Source organism: Homarus americanus, unplaced genomic scaffold (genome assembly GCF_018991925.1).
Source record: "Homarus americanus isolate GMGI-L3 unplaced genomic scaffold, GMGI_Hamer_2.0 scaffold39675, whole genome shotgun sequence".
Taxonomy (NCBI): Eukaryota; Metazoa; Arthropoda; class Malacostraca; order Decapoda; family Nephropidae; genus Homarus; species Homarus americanus.
This window is the reverse complement of record NW_024736071.1, coordinates 1763005-1771253: the sequence shown is the minus strand read 5'-3', so window position 1 is coordinate 1771253 and position 8249 is coordinate 1763005.

The following is an 8249-nucleotide window of genomic DNA, read 5'->3' as shown; positions in this document are numbered from 1 at the left end:
ATAGGTGCAGTGGCTAAACACCACTTGCGTGAGGGGGTTTAAGTTGAAGGCAGCAGCAACTCGCCTGGATGCGGCGAGGAGGCGGGAGGACAGAGTCAGGTGAGCGTCAGGTCAAGCGTCAGGTGCGTGTTGGGTTGGGCCATGGTTTTTCAGTACTTGGTCGGCTTGATTGTGTGTGTGTTGTTTTCTTGTTTGGAGGAAATGTCTTGGTCTTCTGTCTTGGTATTCTTGTTAGCTTGAAGTTGATTTTCTTCTTACTCTCCTCCTCTTCTTGCTCTCTTGAAGTGTCCATTCATTCGTGTTTGGGTATTGTTCTTCGTCTTCCTCGTGTCTTAGGTCTTAGGTGTGGGAGAAGTCGGAGACGGTGAGGTTGACCACGTGGGCTTCAGCTCCTCGGGCCTTGTGGTGTTCTTGATTCTTTGTGACGTGTGTCTTTTCTTGGGTTTTCTTTTCTTGATTTTTCTTTTCTTCTGGACTTTTCTTGTCTTGGGCGCGTACAGCAACGAGGGCCTCTTTGTAGCTCAGTTTCTTGTTGAGTCGAGCCTTGGCTATCCTGCATTCCTCCTTCCATTTGGGGCAGGTCCGATCGGCGGAGGAATGTGGGCCGGCCACAGGCAGCGCATTTTTTCAGTGTGTTGGGGCAGACAGTGTAGCTGTGTCCGGGGCTGCCGCACAGGGAGCAGGTGTCCTCCTGCGCCTCACACTTGTTGACTGTGTGACCGTAGTGCTGGCATTTGTAGCAGTGTTTCGGTCTGCTGTAGGGCTTGACTGGCACAGTTACCCACGCCAGTTGAGCCTCCTTGGGTTAGGTTGCATGGTGTCCGATGAGGGCAAGTTTGTCGGACAGCTTCTTGACAACTTGGAGTTGTCCCTTGAGGAGCTCACTCAGCTCTCCTTGGTCCACGTGGGCAATTTCGGCAGGGGAGATTACTCCCAGCTTCAGGTTGTCCCACTTGTAGGCAATCATTTTTATTGGAATGCCATTGACGTCTGGGATCTCAGCGAGCTGTACGGGCATACCCTTCTCGGCGACGGTGATCTTGATGTCACCATGGAACTTCAGTCGTTCCACCTTGGTGACCCCCATGATCCCATTAGTTTCAAAGAACTTCTTGAGAACTCGGAGGTTTAATTTCTTGGGGCAGGTCGGCCTATCCAGATGTATCCGCGCCACGTTGTCAACTCGTAACCGTTCATGGTGATAGAGGGTCAGAGAGTGTTGGTCCTCCTCGCATGGGGTTTATATACTCGTGAGTTGCCAGACGTGGCTATCTCACGCAATGACAAAAATCACAAACAAACCAACTGTTACAAATTCAAAGGTGACCCTCAGTTGACAAAGGTCTGGCGAATTACTAAAGTTGATTTACATAAACTAATCCAAGATTGAGCTTGCCAGGAGAAAGTGGAATAAAAACGTATTGACAACTCTCTTCACAAAGGCTGGGCTCACGGAGGGATCCTGAGTGTAAACACCGAGGGGAAAAACGTGTTTCTTCTTAGGGATAGCTAACCAGCTACCCATTCATGTTTTGCGGGCGTGGAGTATATCATGAATCAACAAGGTTAAAACAGACTAGCAGTCAATGTGACCATAACACTACTGTAAGGGAGCTCGTTTTTATTTAATATTTATTCTATTCTTCAATACTTATATACTTGCTTCAAATCTATATTTTCTATTAATCTTATTTTCTTTGTCTTTCTGCCTATAAGTATCTATCTTATATTTCTTTGCTTATATTTTCTAATTCAATTTTCTTTTCTATGCTTTATTCCTTCTGTCATATATATTATTGTATTTTCTGAATTTTATATCCTTTCTTTGTCTTAATTTAATATCCTGCCTAAGTTATATTCTATACCATGGATTAGTGTGGGAAAACCATGTCATTCATACTATAACACTTATTATACTTACAACGGTAGCCTGCCACTACCCAGACTCTTATTATAATATAACATATCTCATTGAACGTTTAGGTAGCGTGCTAGAGAGCTTCTAGGGCACGCTAGTTACAATAGTTATTTTTTGAGAACCAAATTTTAGAAGGAATAGAGCGGTGATACTCGTAGTTTACTAATTCAACATTTATCAACATAAGGAGTGACCAAAATGTTAATTAAGTACTCTCAGACAAGACTAGACCCATTAGGACTTAGGTCTTATTTTTTAATTAAAAAAATAGGTCTTAAATTACTTATTACATCATTAAACAACTGTTATATTATTTCTTTGACAAATAAGATGATTATTTTACATGCTCAGATAGGACTGGACCCTTAAGTCTTATTTTTACAAGTAGCAAAATAAATCTTCAATTCTTGGTTACAACATTAAACAATCATTATATTAGTTCATTGTCAATACAGATGGTTAACATATTATTTATAACATCATGTTATTTCGGAATGAACAACATGGCACTTTTCCCTCAGTTGGTAGTACATATGAATGATGTACTCACAACCCACATACACGTTATTGCTGGTACTATCAATATTTATGGGTTCACTACTCAATATGGGATAACTATATTTCTGCTAATTATCCCCAATCATATACAACAATAATACTTTGGCCCATATAACTGTAAGGAGTGCCCCAGGGTGTAACATTGATGTCACCAGAACAAACGAAGAGTGCTGTTAGAGTCGGTTGCAGTCCGACACACTGTGAGGGAGTTCGGGTCTAGTTCCCAGGGTGCGGACTCGCACAATTTAATCGTGCAGAATTAACGACATCCTGCAAGACAGCCAGCTGGTATGCAGCTACCGGGCCCCCGGTGACTGTCGGGTATTCAGCTAACACACACACTGTGCCTGAGATGTGATGGAACAGCGTCACAGATGAGAATAAAAAAAATCAATCACAAACAATCTTTCGTCTGGCAACGACAGATAATATTTAAGCTACATTAATTTTTTCACTGGGTAAATGATAATTTCACTGCTACAACATGAACACTGATATTCACACGGCAGCTTAGCTCCGCTCCCGGGGATAATTACCAGATATGGCTAGTGCTATTGTAAACGGGGTTATGCCCATCTGTGGACCGAGTTACAGAATACCAAGGAAAAAAACCTAAAATTAGAGCAAGAAAACTTTAAATTTAAGGAAGAGATATCAAAGATGAAGGAAGAAACGAATGGAAGATTGTGAGGAGAGGGACTACCAAGTTGGTGGTCAAGAAATACACCAAGGATACAACAACGACAACAACAGCTAAGTGTACCAACTCGTTCAGTTCCTTGATAGACGAAATGGACGTTAGTACGGCAGGGACAGGGCTGACAAGGAAGGTATAAAAACTTTAATTGTTGATGACTCACAGGTAAGGTACTTGGACAGAGCACTTTGTGGCAAAAATAAAAATAGGATGAGGGTGTGTTTACCAGGGGCTGGGGTGGGGGATACAGTTGACAGGATGGACAATATCTTGTCTGGTAATGGGAACAAACCCATTATCTGCCTCAGTGCAGGAGGTAACGATATTGGCCGGTGTAGGAGTGAAGAGCTTCTTGATAAGTTCAAGACAGCTATAGATCGTATTAGGACTAAGGGAGGGATCCCTATCATATGTGGTGTCCTGCAATGAATGGTTGTCAAGGGCAGTTGGTGTCAACGGCCGTCTTGACGGATATTGCAAGTCAATATCAGTCCCATTCACTGACAACTGGGACAACTTGTACGGAAGAAGGGACCTTTATGATAGGGATGGTGTGCACCTGTCTCGGGAGGGGGTGGCAACCTTGGCTGGGTCTCTAGAGGGGTCAGTTCAAAAGATATCGAAGTCTTCAAACTGCTAGGGGAACATGAGGGCACGGGGGTGGAGGAGACTGAAGAGGGAGCGGGTAAACAAAGTGAAAGATTACAGGGAAATAGTGTTAGGAATGACGACAAAACTAAAGCAGACAGGGACTTTAAACCTAAACACGGTAAAGGGAGGACTCTGAACACGACTAACTTAAATGTCTACTACGCGAACAGGAGAAGTATGAGAAACAGAATGGATGATATTAGGGCCTTAGTATGTACCGAAAAAATCGACATAAATAGCATTCACTGAAACTTGGATCGACCTAGACTCACGTGAGTTACCTGTCGAATACCAAATTGCGGGTTAAAAATTTTTCCATACCGATAGGCAGACCAGGAAAGGAGGCGGAGTAGCAATCTATGTCAGGGATAATCTGAAGTGTGAAATAAATAAGGAAATAAAAACTGAGCGGAATACAGAAACAATTTGGATAGAATTAATCGACGGTCGGGAAAAATTAATCACAGGAGTAATATATAGACCTCCCAATCTTGACAGAGTCAATGAGAGACTTATCTGGGATGAAATGCGCAGGGCTTCCATACACAACAAAGTCTGTATAGTAGGCGACTTTAACCTTGGCCAAATAAATTGGACTGACCTTACGGGTAACTCAGAATCAGAGGATTTTCTCGAAAGATCCAGGACTGTTTCCTAAGTCAACATATAACCGAACCCACCAGGGGTAGAAGAGCATTGGATGGCCCTGTCGAACAGGAAACTAATAGTGTAGCCGAGGTAGGGAACAAACTTTGTGTAAACAGGATCAAGGTGGAAATAGATTCTAGTTAGATTAGCAGACGGGCGAAAATTCCACGAAAGTACCACAGATTTCAGAAGGCAAACTTATACAGCTTAGAAGAGGCAAGCTGAGCGAAAGGGTGTCAAGGCTATGGAACCTGACAGATGACATTGCTGGTCCTGATAACGGTATCTGAGAAAGCCGTTCACGACACAATTTAAACAATGAGTTACGGTAATGCACAAAGGCAGAACATACCATGCACAAAACCTCAGATCAGACAACAAATGACCCTAAATGAGGAATAATTATTTAAAGAACACCATTGGCCAGTACATAGAGGATAAATCACATGAATACTCCAGGATTATTATTATAAGGTATTGGCTAGGGCGAAACCGAGATAAGGAAAGCCAAGATAGAACAATGAAGTAAGGAGAAAGGAAAGGAAGATAAACCCCAATGTTCCACCAAATGTGTATCAAACTTGAACACGAGAAAAGATGTATTCAATACGGCCAGATACCTGCAGCTCATTATTAAAACGACGAGAAAATGAGCAAGTACTAGGCAAATATTTTCAACAGCGTTTCACCACCGAAAAATGTAAACATGATAGCGAGATAGGTAGTGACTAGAAGGATGTTAGTAAGCAAATAGAGGGCAACTATCTATTATCAAGTCCCGTGAGATATTTGCCAGAGCACGACAGCATAAAAGAAGGAATGGGTGAAGAGTCATAGTATGCCCCAGCAAGTTTGTTAAATATGTCTCATATACAGGTAGTACCAGAATCCTGGAGGATAGCGTAATGTAATACCGCCAAGAAGGGATAGATCACTATCCTGTAACTGTTCCACAAAAACCAGCCTAATGACTGCCGTCAGGTAGAAGGCAAATTACTTCAATCACCAATGATTTAAACTCTATCTGAAATTCACCTGAGAAGCACAAGTTGATCAATGATTCTCAACATGGCTTCGTTGCCGGGGGTTCATGTCTAAATTAATCTATTAACATTCTTTCTTCAGTTTTCTAATCGGTACTATAAAGTAATAATATGATGTGGTATATTCAATTTTGGCAAAGCCGCAGGGAGTCCCCCACGAAAGACTAGCTCAGGAGTGTAGGAAGACATGGCATCAAAGGCATTATTATTCTTAAATGGATTAGGCGCATACAGGACAGGAAACAGCGAAAGAGATGATGCACTAAGTTCCATGGAGCAACGTCACTGCTACATTAAAGTTCCCAGGCTCAAAGATTGGACCATTACACTATTATATACATAAACGATATAGATATCGGCATAGTGATAGTAAGGAGAAGTAAATTTGTTGATGACATTCAAAAATAGACGTAAGGCTTAAGTAATCCGACGAGGACTCTGCAAAACCACAGGAAGATTCAACAAATTTTTTCTAAATTGGTCTGGTAGATGAAATTAACGTGGACACGAAGTGCTCAGTATAGGGGAGATGTAAAATGGAACCAGATACCAGACAGAACAACGATGCGATGACAAATCCGATCATGTAGAGAGATTTAGAGCAATGATAAGAGGAACCTGTGCCAGAGTGAACGATAGTGTTTTTGCTTCGTGAATAAAAGCTAATAAAGCATTTGCTAAAGGAGTGTTAGTTACAAGACTAGCGAAATATCCTAAAACTGTATCTTGTTTTGTAGACCAATAATCTGATTACTAGAAGTTCAGTTCTGGTCACCGTATTACAGAATGGATATATAGAATCCTTGCATCTAGGAGAATGACAAGGCATCCCTTGCATTGGGAACCTATATAGAGACAGAGCAAAAGTGGACTTGCACCTCGAGAGACGGGGTTTAGAAAGGACCTTGGATAGAGGTGTATAAATGGAAGTCAGGGCTAAACAAAGGGGACATTACAAAGGTACTCAAACTATCCAACCAGGAGCGAACTCGTAACAATGGTTTTAAATTAGACAAATTTAGATTTAGGCACGAAATAGGTAAACACTGATTTGGAAACAGAGTAGTGGATAAATGGAACAAGTTACCAAATATCATCATTAACTCGAATACGCAGAGTAGCTTCAAACATAAGTTGGATGCTTACATGAGCAATAGGGGTTGGGTGTAAACGGGACTGCCCAGTATGGGCCAATAGACCTGCTGCAGTTTCCTCCATTCTTATGTTCTTATGTTCTTAAACTGACTTAATCTGGTGTGAGAACATACACATACCTGAGGTATGATGGAACAGCGTCAGATATGCAACTCAGTCCTGTGTGCACAACTTGCCACGCAGTGACAGAAATTCGATTCAACTCAGTCACTGTACATTTAACTATGAAAATCAATGCCATGGGTCAGGTGAATTTCTTTCGTCTATTTTTATAATCTAATCAGAGATTAAGCTTGCCAGGAAAAAGTGAAATGGACGTCAAATACACACACTAATAACACTACTTTCACAAGCTCAGCAGAACTACAAACAAGGAACTATTCATGGGGATACGTTAGATTTTAGAGATTATACAGTTTGACAGAATCTTTCAAGAGATTAATCACTTTCTTAAATAAACAACTGACTAACTAAACTACAAACATCAGATTCTCTGATGTTTGGGCATCAAAATGATCTAATTTCAGTAGTACTTATAAACTCATGGCTATCCCCAAGGACGATAAAAGGACATGCCACTCGTACTGGCAGACTCGACACTCACTTACTTGACAAGTTTTACGAACAATAAAGACAGTTGAAGCTTTCAACATCACTCATAAGTGATCTTGAATGTTTCATCTTTTATCAGACATATCTAAATTGCCTTAACATATACAGCTACAGTTGCAATTTCAAATTTTGTGTCGTTATGCTAAGGAATAACAAAGTATCGGGTGTACTCTAAGATTGAGAGAAAACGGAGGACTCAGACGTCCTGAAGCGATGAGAAAAACGGACACCTCAGATGGGGGACTCAATAAAGAAGGCATAGCTACATGTTTTGTGGGCTATTGAGCGTAATAAGAATCGTCTGATTTTACGTTAGCTGACGTGTACGATCGTGGTCATTACACTACCAGTCTACCACCATCTCTACCACCATTACTGCCACCATCACCACAACTACCACGATCATTATCACCAATACTGCCTGCCACAAACTCCCTCTCTTCATCCACCATTTCCGTAAAACCTCCGTTACCACCACTTTGCCACTTCTACCACTACCACCAGCACCACTACTACTACCATCACCCAGCCTCCTTCACCACTACTTCTATCACTACAACCACTACTACCACCATCACCCTCACCCAGCCTCCTTCACCACTACTATCCACTACCACCAATAAATTTTTTTTTAAAAACGTGGCCTCCAGTCTCTCCCAATAGCCACACCTTCGCCGCCATTTTATTACCATAAAATTAAATATCCTAATAAATAAGTAGCTATCCTATTTGTGTTGAGTTAGTTGAGTAGCAGAACTATCTGCAACTGTTGTCGGCTTTGGGGCCGATGCTCTCGTTCCCCCGAGGCAGAGCAAAGAAGACCTAAGGAAAGAGAAGGACAGTCAACATTTCATCCAGGCTGTAACATAACTTCTGGGCTGCTGCTTCTGTCCGGATAGCACCTCCGCGAGTCTGGCGCAGAAGCATCTTGCACTTGATCTCATTCCACCAGAGGTTGTGAACACTA